We start from the raw sequence: 16282 nt of genomic DNA, 5'->3' as shown, positions 1-16282 counted from the left end.
GTTTGACCGGATTTGGTTAAGTGGGCCAGGTTAGGGCTATTTTTAAAAAATTTACCGTTGAGCCCAGACCGACCCGACCCACTTAACCCCAACCCGAACCTGGCCCCCGTTGAATTTGACTATCCTATGCAAGTTCCCGTTAATGTTAACATGAATGAGTTGGAAAAAATGATGCATAATTTGTAGATTTTTCATTCATCTAAATTATAAATTTTGGATCATTTCGCAATCAATAAAATATGATTGATTCTTCATCCGAGCCTCAGTCAAGAAGAAGATTCTTGTATTTTCTTCATTTGTAATTTTATTATAATTTCACCAACAATTTTAAGGAGATTCAATGACAACAATTGAAAAATCCGCAGATGTCAAGAGGTGAGATCTTAACAAGCCATTTCGGTTCAACGGTACTCATTTCAAGAGATGAAAGAGTAAAGTTCTTTTCTACTTAAGTCTTCTCAAAATTTCTTGTGTTAACTGAGCAGAATCCAAAAAATAGTAGATAACTCTTTCATGAATGATGATGAACTTATCTCTCTTCAAGAGGAAGTTGAAAAATACGATGCTGACTCCTACAAGTGTCGGTATTTTCTTCTTAATTATCTATCTGATAATTTTATGATTATTATGATAAAACTTACTATAGGGCAAATAAAATTTGAAAAACATTGCAGAGTAAGTATGACACTGAAGAGGCTGGAGCGAAAAATATGTTGGTAGCAGATTTTTTGCTTCTAAATGATGGACAACAAATCAGTGGTAGACCAAGCTCAGGACTTCATAGTGATTATTGAAGAGCTCAGGTTCGAGGAAGTCAAAATTGAAGATAACTTTATTGTTTGTGGCATAATTAATAAACTTTCATTTTCTTGGAAGGAATTTCAAAAATTTATGCGCCACAAGCAAAAGAAAATTTCTCTTGAGACTTTGATAATGAGAATCCACATGGAAGAAGAAGCAAGGGGCCAAGATGCGCTTTTGCAAACAGAAGAGAACAACACCACACTGAAGATAAATTTAACTACTTCAAATAAAGCTACCCTTGAAACTAACAAAAATACTACTTTGAAGCCTAAGAAGAAAAAATTCAAGAAAAATGATGGTAGACATCTCAGGGATAATAATGGTGTAAATAACCAAGCAAAAAATTAACATGTTCAAAAAAAAGACCGTGCTTTGTCTGTGTCTAGAGTGAGAATATTGCTCGATTTTGTAAATTTTGAAAATGTGGTCATACACCTTAAGAAAACGTTACCAAAGAATCATTTGTGGAGGTGATAACAAACATAAATATGGTGGAGAATGTTAATGGATGGTAGGCTGACTCTAGTGTAAATCGTCATGTCTGTTATGAAAAAGACTGGTTTAAAAAATATACTCCTTTTGAGGAGTCCAAAATCATCATGCTTGGAGATTCTCACACTACCTAAGTGCTTGAAATGGGAGATGTCGAGTTGAGTTTTACTTCTGGAAGGGTATTGACTTTAAAAAGTGTACTTTATACTCCTTCCATGAGAAAAAAATTGATGCCTGGTTTTCTTCTTAATAAAGCAGTCTTCAAACAAGTTATTAAATCTGACCAATATGTAATTATGAAAAATTATATTTTTGTGAGAAAGGAGTATGTTTGTGATGGTATGTTGAAGTTGAATGTTAAATGAATAAAACAACAACTTTTGTTCACATGCTTTCTTCTACTAATTTTTGGCATGCTTGTTTGTGTCATATAAATGATAGTTATATGGGAATCATGAGTAGTTTATGATTAATTCCAATGATCAAAAAGAATTTTGAAAAATGTGCGGCTTGTAGTAAATCCAAAATAACAAAAAAGGTCTCATTTTCAAGTTAAAAGAAAAACTGATTTATTAGAATTAGTTCATACAGTTATTGTGAGCTTGAAGAAATTTTAACTTGTGGAGGAAATAGATATTTTATCACTTTCATTGATAATTTTTCTAAGTTTATACATGTTTACTTAATGAAAAATAAAACTTATGCTTTTGAGAATTTTAAAACTTTTCTCCATGAAGTTGAAAATTAGTTTAGTAGAAAAATAAAAAGAATTAGCAGTGATAGAGGTCGTGAATATGAGTCAAATGAGTTTAATTCTTTTATTAGATTATTGGGTATAATTCATGAAACTATCCCTCCTTATTCCCCTGCAGCTAACGGTGTAGCATAAAAGAAGAATAGAACTTTGATTGAGTTGACTACATGTTAATTAAGTCTAGTGCACCTTTAAATTTTTTGGGTGAAGTTTTTTTGATTGCTTGTTATTTGTTGAATCGTGTCCCTCATAAAAAGACCAAATTAATATATTTTGAGTTGTGGAAAGTTCATAGGCCAAATATGGGATATCTAAGAGTTTGGGGTTGCTTAGCCTATGTAAGCTTAATGGATCCTAAAATCTCTAAATTGGATAAAAAAAAGTTACTACTCGTGCTTTTCTTGGTTATGCTTCAAATAGTACAACCTATAGAGTTTTTAATCTTGAAGATAGTGTTATAATAAAATCAGGTGTACTATTTTTCATGAAAATAAATTTTCTTTTGATTCTAAAAATAGTGAGGGTCAAAGGACTGAAGAAAATATTTTGTCACTACTTATTTCTTCTACTTCTATTTTGAAAAATAAAGAAAATGATGATTTTGAGTTAAAAAGAAGTAAACAAGCTAGAGTGGAAAAAGATTTTGGTCCTAATTATTATGTTCTTAATATTGGAGATGACCCCCTTACTTTAAAAGAATTTTTATCTTCACATGATGCTATTTTTTAGAAAGAGGCTGTAAATGATGAAATGAAATCACTAATTTTCAATAAAACTTGGAAGCTAGTTGATTTACCATCGGGTTGTAAAATAATTAGATGTAAATAGGTCTTATGAAAAGAGTTAAAATCGAATGGATCTGTTGATAAATACAAGGTTAGGCTAGTGGCTAAAGGTTTTAAGCAACTATAAGACCTCGAATTTTTTGATACTTTTTCTCTGGTAACTAGAATTACATCCATTAGACTTTTAGTTGCTATTGTAGCAATATTTGATTTAGAAATTCATCAAATGACTTTAAAAACTGCTTTTTTAAATGGAGACCTAAATGAGAAAATTTACATGGAACAACTCGAGTGCTTTGTTGAGGCTGGCCAAGAAAACAAAATGTGTAAACTTACTAAATCCCTATATGACTTGAAATAGGCACCAAAGTAGTGGCATGAAAAGTTTGATTCCTGCATGATTGATAATTGCTTTAAAGCAAATGAGTGTTGTAAGTGCATATATCATAAGTCTTGAAATAATCCGCATGTTATTATTTACTTGTATGTTGATGATTTATTGATCTTTGGCTCAAACATTAATGTTATTAGAGAAACTAAAAATATTCTTAGAAGATATTTTGATACGAAAGATCTTGGTGACACAAATTTTATCCTAGAATTAAAAATTACTAGAATATGTGATGAAATTTTCCTTGACCAGTCGCATCATATTGAGAAAATTTTAAAAAAAATATAATTTCTTTGATTGCTAGCATGTTGTAACTCCTTTTGATTCTAGTGTTCACTTATTCCTTATTGAAAGTGAAAATGTGTAATAAACCAAAACGAATATGGTAGCATAATTGCAAGTTTGAGATATGTGACTGATTGCTCTAGGAGTCATATTGCATATGTAGTAGGAGTACTTATTAGGTTTACTAGGAACCCAGGGAATGAATATTGGCATGCTATAATGAGAGTAATGAGATATTTAACTGGAACGAAAGCTTTTGGTTTGTTCTATAAAAAATATCCTGTTGTACTTGAAGACTTTTGTGATGCAGATTGGAACACTTTATCAGGTGACTCCTTATCTACTACTGGTTATATTTTTAATTTGGGTGGCAGTACTGTTTATTGGAAATCTAAAAAGCAAACTATAATTGCTAACTCTGCCATGGTGACTAAACTAATTGCTTTAGCTTCAGCTAGTGAGGAAGTGAATTGGTTGAGAGATTTGTTATTTCTAATACCTTATTTTGAAAAACCAATTCCTCCTATTTTAATTTATTGTGATAGCACTGTTGCAATTGGTAGAGTTTAAAATCGTTATTACAATGATAAATCCTGACGTATAAGGAAAAAGCACAGTAATATGAGATCATGTTTGACAAATAGTTGATTTGTCAAATCTTGTGATGATCTTACAGATCCATTGACTAAGGCCTTAGAAAGAGAAAAAGTCTAGAGCGCATCGAGGGGGATGGGATTGAAGACTATAAATTCCTAAGTCATATGTGAGGAAATTCAATCCGGGGACTAGATATCCTATAACCAGTTTCAATGAAAAAATGAATCACATGATGACTTGTTGTGAAAAAATGCACTATTTTTTTTTAATTCCTCCCTATTGTGTGAGTGTATTTATCTATAATGATTATATTTACCTATAATGATTGTGAGATTGAGTTTAAAAAACTCTTAATGAGAATCTGTAGCTCATATGAGTGAGGTGCTAAAATTATAGAAGCACTCTCAACAGATTTCACCTTTATGAGTGTGGAGGTAGGCTGCTTCCTATGAGAATCAATCTCATTCTCAAAAAACACTCATAAAAGCGGGATAGCACAAAGCTGTAATGTGCTAGCTATAAAGCTCATGTCAACACCTTAACTATTATGTGTAAATAGTTCAAGTTTGAGACCATTACGACTCTGGAGTAAAAATTATAGTTTTACTAAGTGAAGGTTCAATGTAGAGCATATTTTCATTATGCATGGTAATCTTTCTTCACCTAGTAGACTCTCTTATTAATATTAAAATGAATGGGGGATTATTAGTTTATTGGAGTATTTTAATAATAATTATTTTGATTACTAAAGTGAGTATCAAAAATGTTGCTTACAACATTACTCCTTTGTACATGTGCTGCTTATAGCACTTTTGGACGTAGTGCTCCAGTGGCCATTATGGCCTATGTTAATGTCCTTGTAACATATAATGTGATATTTAGCTACGAATCTTTTAGCTACGATTTAAAATTCGTCACTAATCGTTTACTTTTAATGACAAAAGTTATCTTTCAGCGTTAAATACATGGGTCACATATTTTTAGTGACAAAATATAAATTTTCGTAGCACAATTTTATCCTCTAAAGTTTTCCGCCAAAAAAATGAGTTGGCGTCATTTTGTTAAGCAACATTAATCACGAATTGTGTGTTATCAGTGACACATTATTTCGTCACTAATAGTTTATCTAGTTTGTAACAAATCAACTTTTTTATCTTAAAACTAATTAATTTTTGGACACAAAAATATTTTGTCACAAAAAATATGTTGTTACAATAATGACAAATTATATTTTGTAGTTAAATGTTGTAAGCTTTAGCCATAAATTTTATATTTAATTGTGACATTAGTCTTTTGTCACTAATAATATATATAATTAGTGACGATCATTTATTGTCTCTAATCAATTTGTAATTTAGTGACAATAAAAATTTGTCACAAAATTTGCAAGGTATAAATAGCGATGACTTTAAAATTTATAGTTGAATAATTCGACTATTTGCGACGAAAAAAATTCGTAGCAAAATACAAAATTTTCTTTGGCTACTATTGTTAATGATTACAAGTAGAGCAATGTATTATGTGGACAAAAATAGAAATGATGGATATCAGATGGCCCAAGAAGCTTAGAAAAGGTTTTTAGCCTCTTTAAAATAGTTTCACTCCGTATAAAATAATATCATTACTATATAGAAAATGTATCACTACTATACGTGTAGGAAAACGTATTAGGGGCAGAAAAAATTGTATCATTTTTGTATCACTAATGTATACAACTATTTTCATCATAGTATAAAATTGTATCGATATGTATATGTCTGAAAAATGTATCATAATGAAACTGTATCGTTGTTGTATAAAATATGTATCTCTGTGTATATAAAAAAAATGTATTATTATTGTATAATTTATGTATAATAAATGTATAAATTCTCACTAATTATACATATATATACAATTAGTATACACATATTATACATATTTCGGGATACTAGTTTAACCGCACGTGCCTTGCACGTATAATATTACGTACTTAAATTTTTTAAAATTTGGTACTTCTTAAATTTTTCTTATTCTAACGTTTTTATATTTATTTGTAGATTTTTAAATTTTCTTAAAATCAAATTTAGTTGATTTAGAATTGTTAAATTAATGAAAAAATTTTAGTTGTCATTAATTCTGATGACTTCTAATAACAAAATATTTTACCATAAATATATTTAATTAATTTCTACAAATATGAAAAAAATGATTTTCTCTAAGGAAAAGACTTTTAATGAAGGACAAAAAGTTCAAAAAATATTTCTAATGCCCTTCACACTTTAATATATTATAGATATAGATATAAATTATAGATTATAGATTTCTTGAACAAGCCAAGTATAGAACAACATCCTAGTCAATTTTACTATTTTCATCATATAATTTTAATTTAGTTATTAATTTAAGTTGATAAGTACTTTGAGGTCAGCTAATTTTTTTAAAAACATTTCATAATTAAAATATTGTGTTGGGCATTCATATCCTAATATAAAAAGAATAAAATTAGTTGCAAAATTTTCTTCCCAATTAAAATACCTTTCATGTTAATTTTTCCTTTTTATTGAAACATTTCATCGTTAAAAAATTATGTTGGTCATCCGTATCCTAACATAAAGACACTACAATTAATTGTACACAATAGATATAATCGTCTTTTTACTATTTTTCTCATATAATTTTAGTTTAATTATTAGTAATTATTTGTAAGATATATAAAAATAAAGACACGAATGTCAGCTACATAATTTAATAGTCATTTAAAACCAAATAGTCATTTACTATCTTTATATTTAAAAATAACAAGGATGAAGTATTTTAAGAAAAATAGCTACTGTATAGAAAGCATGTGAATAATATTAACATTTAAAAGTGAAAAGTTGTGTACAATGAGAATTTGGCATGGAACATTTGATGGAGAAATTATATCTATTTAGTATAACCACACGGGCCTCACACGTGTAAGGTTTGATTATTTAAAGTTAAATAATTTTATTTATTATGAAAGTTTTAATGAAGTGTAAAAAAATCAAACTGCTTTTCAAAGATCCTTGACACTTTAATATGATAACGTAAACATAAATAAATATTTTAGTGGTACATATAAATTTTACCACCGGAAGTTTCAAATGATTAATGGATCATTACTTTTGCGTTTGTAAATTGATCATAAATTCAGCCTTATTCATTTTGCATTTGTTCTAGAACCTAGACTGAGGACTTATTTGTAATTATTAATATGTAAACATCAAAATTATGAATACACATCTAAATATTATGTTTCATTAATTGTTGAATGAGCTCTTATCACCTGTGGTATTCAATATTGAACAACTGACACTCATCTTGATTATGCTCTTCAAAATCATGAATTTTATCATCGATGCCATGACGGCCCTTGATCCAAAATGTCAGTAAAATCTTAGCACAATCATCAACGAGCGAATATTTTGTGATATGCCAATTACATAAATTTCAAAGAAACATGGATACTATTGTACATGTTATAAGAGTGCGACTAAAGTCCTCTTTTACCATATATTTAGAGTAAAATTTAATGAATTTTAGAAATTTTTTTATATAAGGTAAATTCTATTTGTTATAAAAGTATTAAATATAATAAACTTTTATTCTATAATTAATTCTAAAGTCGGAAAATGGATAATTTTTTATTGAGGAAAATAGTAAAATATGTCACAGGGAGTATATTATATTAGAAGAATCATTAAATAAAAATAGTGAAAAAATATCCTAAATAAAAGAAATTTAAAAAGTTAAAGATTCTCGTGTTTCTTTTGTTCCAAAAAGGATTCACCTTAAAACAATATTATTATGATTTAAAAACTTCAACATTCTAAATAATAATAATTGAATGAAAATAGTTAAAATATGTCCTAAATAAAAGAAAGTTAAAGGATTCTCGTGTTCCTTTTTGATCCAAAAGGATTCACGTAAAAAAATAATATTATTTTGAATTTAAAATCAACTAAAATTTGTATTAGTTTTTACCTTATTTAAATTATATAATTTAGGACTTTCAAATCAACTAATATTTTGTATTGATTCTTTCCTTATTAAAGGACTCTTACATTATATAGAAATAGGAATAAAACACTCTACTTTTCTAATCTTTCAGTTTTTGCTTTTCTTCATCTTTAGCAGGAATATAAGCAAAGCCATGTCACCAGAAGGACGTATATATAAACAAAAGATACTTACTGGAGAAACTATTTCAGCTACTCAATCTGTCGATGAGTCAAACAAAAGTACTCCTACAACTACTACAGGTAATACCAATTAACTCTAATTATGTTTGTATCATTGGCCCAATATCAACAACCATTCTATAAAAAAAAAGTGAACTTTTATACTGTCCGATTTGATTCTTTGATAGATAATTATAGTATGATAGCTCTAACTTAACCACCAAATCAAATTTTATTGGCTTGTAATTTATCTCAATAAGCTAAAAAGTATCATTACCATAAGGTTGCTTTTAAAGCCAAATCTTGGATGCTACTGGAATAATTAAAGAGTTGATTTTGAATAGTTAATCAACTATGTATGGCTATAACAAACATAGAATAGTTAATCAACTATGTATGACTTAATTAAATCCACATACTTCCAAATAAGAACACTAATACCAAATTAATGAATTAAAAAAATTAAAAATATTTATTTTTAAATTTTCATAAGTTAACATAATAAATCAACTCTTTAATTATTTATTTTGTATATTATTTTGTGGTCCCAATTCACAAGATGTTTTTATTTCATGATTTTTTGAAAATTTAATTGGTGTATGTAAGTATGTGTGGTGTCGATTCATACATTAAAATTTGGCTATTGTGTATACGAAGATTTTATAAGACAAATGATTTAATTAAGACAATTGTTTTTTGATAAATAATTACTTTTTTTTTTTAGGTATAATATTTTAAAAAAAATCTACACAAATGTATAAATAACTTATAACTTAGAGAAACAAATGACATAATTGTGGCTAGTTATGTTACTATTTATTGTTGAGATACTGGATAAATCAATTCACCCACTTTTGTATTGTTAGGCAATAAATCATTAAGGTCAATTCTTATCATTTAACCAGATGTGAATTTACGATAATTATGAATTTTCTTAACATTGGCTTTTTACATTATTAAATTCTAAATTAATAATTTATATATATAATTAGATTTTTAAGATAATATAAGATTCTTACTCCAACTTAGAATGAAAAAGATATCTCATTCTATACATCATTAACATGATTATTATACTCTATTAAATTCGTATCTTATATTATAAAGTTATTAAATTCTATCAATCAAATCGTATCTCAAATTATACGTACGTATCATAGTTATTTGATTTTTTATATCATTAAAATTTATTAGATTGACTACTAAAATATTTTCTTCGTTCCACAATAAATGAATTGTTGAATTTTGGCACACACGTTAAAAAAAAAAAATAAAGACATAAATTTATCATGTTTTTTTATTTTTACCCTCTACACACATGCTAAGTTGCTACTCCATAAAGTCTTTGGAACTCACCAAAATTTTAATTAATGGAGGATAAATTTAAATTTTTTTAAAAAATTTATCTTGAATTGTGAACAATTCAATTATTTTGAATACTAAAAAATACTTTAACAATTCTGCGCTTACTGCAACTGACTTTTTCTACTAAAATGATACAAGTAGAATTAAGAAGCATCGAGGAAAAACTAGGGAAAAAGGTCTGAAAAAGCTAAAGAGAACTTTGGGAAAAAAGATGGTAATAGAAATTTCAATTGGTAAGGGAAGGCCAGTTAAGGCAGCCCAGTCATCAAAACTATCAAATGAGTTGGGGATAATTGCGCAAAATTTGCTTATGCTTCCAAACAAGTGGAGAGAGCTTACAAAAGAGGAAAAAGATACTGCACTGATTAGATGTCATGTAAGATTTTTTACACTTTTTAATCTTATAACATTGATGATAGTATCCTTTTAATATGTCAGGGATCTTAATTTTTATGTTTATCCTTTAAATATTTTCTCCAGGAGAAGTTTAAAATTAATTTAGATGAACATTACATCAAAGATAGTTGTGAAGATATCCTAAAAAATATGAGTCATCAATGACGTTACAAATTTAAAAAGATATTTGAAAGTGCATTATCTAAGGAAGCTACTCGTAAAATTGAAGTACCAGAACTGACACCTGAAAATTGAAATAGGATTTGTGACATGTGGTCAAATCCGGAGCATAAGGTGACCTATATTTGAATAAATATGGACTATATTTGTTTCAATTTCATTTAACTTAATTATATATGTGTTGTCTTTGTAAAAACGATGTCTGGTAAACAAGAACAATAGATCAAAACTAAAATGTAATCATATCATGAGCTCGAAAGCATTTGTTGTTGCTCGTGCTGAAATTGTAAGTCATATATTTTTTTGTTTTCTTGTTAATGGTGATTTAGTGATGAAATTATTGTGAATACCATTTTTTTTATCAATGAGTACTAGATTTTCCTCTTCTTACTTTGTGCAACAGGCTAACTTTATTGACATTCTATGCAATCATTTTTTTAAACTTTATTGTCATGCAATCATTTCTTTTATTTGTTTTATAGGGTGAAGAACATGAAGGGGTGAAACCAGATAGAATTGACTTCTACAAAAACACTCATTACTCTACTGAAAAAGGCTGGTCATCTGAACAAACTGAAGCTAACTATGTAAGAAATCAGATATTTTGATCGCATATGCAAATATGATTTACTTGTTGCTATCATAGCATTAATAAATACTTATATTTTGCAGAATAGCATGCATGATTTGAAAGCTCTATATACTTCATGAGAGTCATCCATGACTATTGATGAAATTGTGGATGGTGTACTTGGTAAAAAGTCGGGATACATAAAAGCTTGGTTATGGTCCAAAACCTGACACTACTAGAGCAATACAAAGAAGAGCGGCAGAGTTAGAAGACTCCCTTAAAAAGGTGAAGGAGAAAGCTGTTACTAGCCAACATGATTTACAGAAATGATTAAATGCAGCTAAAGTCGTGATAGAAAATCAACAATCTAAAATAACATCGTTAAATTCTCAATTGAAAATTGTATTAGCGTGCCAAGATGATATTTTGAAACAAATGAACCATTTTATGAGCTTGTCTCAATCAAACTTACAATTAGTATAGTTTAAATTATAAATTTTGTTATAGTTCTTTTAATTAAATTAGATAAAGATTAATAGCATTTAGCCCCTAACTATATTTTCTTTTCATGATACAGTGATTATTGAATCTTATCAAGTTATCCCTTGAGGTACAATGAATAACTACATAAGTCTCTTCTCGTTAATCTTATTTTTAAAACTTTCTTTGTTTATCTTGCCAATTAAACCTGAGATTGAATTCCCAATCATCAAAATCAAATTGTCGAACCAAATAAAAGTTCTATGAGAAATCTCAATTGTGTTTGTTTACTCTGTTTTCATGTTATCCTATGTTGAATAAAGCATATACGTTCTTGTATTTTTTAAAATTTATTTATAGTCAAAGAGTCTATTGGAAACACTCTTCCTAGCCTTGCAATGAAAGAGGTAAGGTCTGCGTACACCACATCCTTTTTGAACTCGTGAAATTACACTAAGAATATCATTGTTGTTGTAGTATATCATGATATCATAACATATGAATTCTAATCTTGAAGTTTTTTTTACGCAGGTTGTGGAAGGTAGAAATCAAGACTAGTTGCTACAAAAAATGCTTTTGCAATGATCTTTTGAAAAGAAACCTTCATTTTATCATCTTCGTTTTGTTAATGTTTAGTGTATCTCAGTTAGACTTTCAAGTTGAATGAATTTTGGTCAATATTAATTTTTATTTAAGCATATCTAGTGAGATATCATCTCATGAATGTCATTTTGGTTGTTTTTAATTAATATATGACAGTGTTTTAAATTTATTTTGCTATTATATCTTACTTCTTTTAGTGTGTTGTTTCTTTTAAAATTTGTATAACACTTTTTATAATGAAATTTAAGATATTTATATATTATTTCAATTTCAAATTATGAAAACCTAGCTACTAGCTAAATACAAATGGTTGTGATAAGTAACAAAACTTTTGTTCATAAAAGCTTTACGTTACCTTCTAAAACCAACATATATTGGTCACATATTCGCCATCAAATTACAACATTTGGTGACAAGAGTAAATTTTGTCCCTAAATAGCCCACTTATTACTTACAAATTAATTTTGTATTTTGTGACAATTGCTATCGTCACTAATTATGACATATTCTAGTGACAAAATTATTTCGTAGGGAAAAAAAGTATTTTTAGTGATGACGTGGTCGCTTTCAGCTACAAAATGATAAGAAATTAATGTTGTTACTAATTTATATATTTAGAGATAAATAGAGAATGTGTATGTAAAAGATAGCATTTAGTGACAAAATAATTTTTGTTCTGCGACGAAATACATAGAAGATTAGAGACAAATTAATTCATCACTAATTCAAATAAATAATTAGCGACACATCATTCTTGTCGGCATTATAACTCCTTTAGTGACAAAAAACTACTATTACATACAAAAATATAATTTCTGTGACGAACAAGATCATCATAAATGCTATGCATTTGGGGACAACAAATATTTTCGTCATTAATTGAAGGCTATTTAGTGACAAAGAACTAAGTTGTCTTAATATACATTTAACGACTCATGATTTAGGGACGAACGAGTGACGATTATATTTTCATCACGAAAGATATTTTGTGACGAAATATAAATTTTTATGACAAAATATTTCGTCACTGATAACCGAATTTGTTGTAGTGTATTGTTGTTAGTATTCTCCATTTATTTTGGAGTTACTATGTGATCCATTACTCATTTGAGTTAGTGAAAAAACTTAAGGCTAAGGACGTCGAACTTAACAGTTTTTGACTCTTGAAAAGTAGTGGCTGAATTTGGCCACTGTTTTCTTGAAGTTTATGTAACTTTCCACTCTTTATTCCTCCATTATCCTACTTTTTATGTGTTATAACTCTTGTTACCTAAAAGCCATTGATATTTCATCTTTACTAACCCTCATTCATTCTTATTCATTGCATGGAAGACTTCCTCTCCTATAAATAGAGATAGTCTTACATATTTTTCTAAGTACAAGATAATATAGAATTCACAAAAGTTAATAAACAAGAGAGTTTGTTAGTTGAAGGGAGATGTTCTTTTTGTGGAGCTTTGAATTCAACTCTTGTCCAGTGTTGTTGAGTTGTTCTTTGTGAGAAGACTGTTATATCCTGGAGGGGACAAGCCAAGAAGATTAATGCTGGACCACTGAAATCATTTGCTGTAGTGGGCTTGAATCTCCTTATAGAGAAACAGATATCCGTGCCTCAGTAAAAAAAAGATTCTTGTATTTTCTTCATTTGTAACTTTATTGTAATTTCACCAACATATATTAATTTTTGAAACTGTCATTCATTATAAGGTAAATCTTGCCCATCTGTAGCATAAACCTGGGAAAAGAGGTGCATTAATTTGTCATGATAGGTATATCTTTCCTTATACAGTTCTGATCTACTGATTTAAGTGGCCAGGGTTTAGTTTATTGATCATTTCATCTGAACCACATTTCCAAAACCAAGTTTTATTATTATATTTCACTCCCTGCTGCTACTGGTACCGCCAACAATTGCAGATGAAATAGATTCACACAACAAGAGCATCTTCTGAAAGATAGATTGTGTACCTTTCTAATGGTTTTTACCAATCACCAGTGGTAATTGCCTTACACAAAGTATAATCATTTGCCGCCCTTTTAAAAAGTTCAAGCAGCAAGACGCTTTTGGTGTACATCTAGATAATCTCCAATATTTAAGTGCTTAGTGATGCATAACATATTGAAGGAAAAGAATTACGTTCTCAAGTCTTCCCAGAGGCGCAAAACTGTTCCATGTTTTGAAAAACCTTTCACTGACATGATGTTTAATGAAATGATTTTATGTGTATGAACAACTTACTGAAAAAAATACATGTGAAACAACCAGACATGCCCAGTAAAATGAAGAGAGGATCCACAGGTAGAGCAATGCATGTCTTCAAAGTTAGCATTTTTTCTATATAGAACTCAAAATTTAGTAAAATAAATTATTTCAAAAACAAAAACTAAATCTTCATATGATTAATGAACAAACGTGGAATAAAAAACACCTAAGGAAGGTGTGAACCATTTTCACTTAGTTATCCAACACCCCATCACTAGAGAGATAATGCAAATTTGATGTTTTGATGTGAGCAACAAAAGCACTGGCGTCAACATGGATGAATTCATTGATTTGCTCGCCAATTGGAATGATACTATTTTCTTCAAGATTATCTTGAAAGACAACCTCTTGGAGATGAAGTATATACTCCAAATTCCACAACACATCACTCATAGATGCCCTATCTACATTAGAATCAACTAAGCATTTCTCCGCTGTTTCACCAAACTTCCTGAAGGAATCAAGTCTTATTCTGCTCAGAAATTGGGATTTATGATTCGTTCGAGTTGTCCCTTCTTATGCCACTTCCTTGCTCATTCAGTTAAGTTGATCCTCTCTGTCGAAAGAGATAAATATACGACAGGTCCTAGCACTAAAAGCTCAAATAAAAGAATGTCGAAAGAATAAACGTCAGATTTTTTTAATCAGTTTCTCCTTCAAAACTATTCATGGTCAACATGGGCTTGATCAAGCTCAGGTCATATCTTAGATAGTCCAAAATGCATAACTTTTGCCACAAAATTCTCATCAAGCAACATGTTTGTAGATTTTACATCACAATGGATAATTGCATTAGCATGAAGGTAGAGCAGACCTCTAGCTTCCGCAATGCATATATCTAGCCTCTGCTCCCAGCTCATATTGAGCAGATCTAACTCATGCAGATGGCTCCTGAGGTTACTATTCTCAACATACTCATAAACTAGAATCGTATCATTTTCTTGATCACAGTATGATCAGTATCCCATCAATGAAACCAGATGGGGATGGTGGAATTGTGAGAGAATCTCAATTTCTACTAGGAATTCTGTACGACCTTGTCTGGCTAGAGAATTATACCTTTTCAAGACCACCTTTGTTCATCACACAAAATACCCCTATAAATCTTCCCAAAACCAGTCTCTGTAATGACAAGCTTCTCATTGAAGTTGTTAGTTGCTTCCTGCAAAGCTACAAAATGAATTCGACTACTTTCAACTGGAACATGATCACTGATGGAAGTTGTTTCTGACTGAGATCACTAGCATACTTTTGTGTGTGTAAGCATGATACCAGTAGGCAAGTATAGAACCTCAAGCCCAATAAAGTATGTCAATCATTCCAAGTCCATCTTAAATGAGGTAAGCCAGAATTCTTTTAACTTAGTAATATTCTTTTGATCATTTCCTATGATAATGATATCATCAACAAAGATGAGAAACACTATGATACTTACTGGAGAAGTATGAAGAAATAAGAAATAATTTGAAGAACTTTGAGAGAAGCCTGCAGTTTAAATAGTGGATCAAAATTTCTCAAACCAAACTCTGGGAGCTTGTTTTAAGCCATAAAGAAATTTTCAAAGATGACAAACTACATTTGGTCTTGGCAGAACACACCCAGGTGGTAGTTTCATAAACATAACTTCTTCCAGATCACCATGAAAAAATGCATTTTTCACATCCAACTGATGTAAGATCCAGCCTTTTATTGAAGCCAAGGCCAATAATGTTTGTACCATTGCAAAAGTCTCATCATAATCCACCTTATACTGTTGTTTGTACCCTTGAGCAACCAATAGAACTTTGTAGCTATCAATTGTACCATCTGACTTTATTTTAATGGAATACACCCACTTACTTCCAATGAGAACTCCATCCGTTGGTTTATCAACAACGTACCAAATTGAATTTTCATCCAGTGCACAAAGATCGTTCGACATTGCCTCTTTCCAACAAGTTTTTGTAGAAGTTTGGGAGTAAGATGTAGGTACTTCAACAAAATGTAGTGTGGTATGCAAGGGCATAGGACTTACCAAATTTTCCTAGAGAGTAACCAATCTATTTGGGAGAACGACAATTTTTTCTATTAGATCGAGTAACTGTGTCACGACCCGAGGCCCTGGCCACAACGGGCATCCCGAACCACAAAGG

The 16282-nt window shown here is 29.6% G+C and overlaps 1 pseudogene; it reads right to left on the bottom strand.

Annotated features, from left to right (window-relative positions):
* Nucleotides 1-14342: 14342 nt before the first annotated feature.
* On the bottom strand, nucleotides 14343-16071 carry LOC107841333 (annotated as a pseudogene).
* Between the last annotated feature and the right edge of the window lie 211 nt (nucleotides 16072-16282).

This window comes from Capsicum annuum, chromosome 9 (assembly GCF_002878395.1).
Source record: "Capsicum annuum cultivar UCD-10X-F1 chromosome 9, UCD10Xv1.1, whole genome shotgun sequence".
Taxonomy (NCBI): Eukaryota; Viridiplantae; Streptophyta; class Magnoliopsida; order Solanales; family Solanaceae; genus Capsicum; species Capsicum annuum.
The sequence above is the reverse complement of the archived record's forward strand: the minus strand, read 5'-3'. Positions and strand labels throughout refer to the sequence as shown.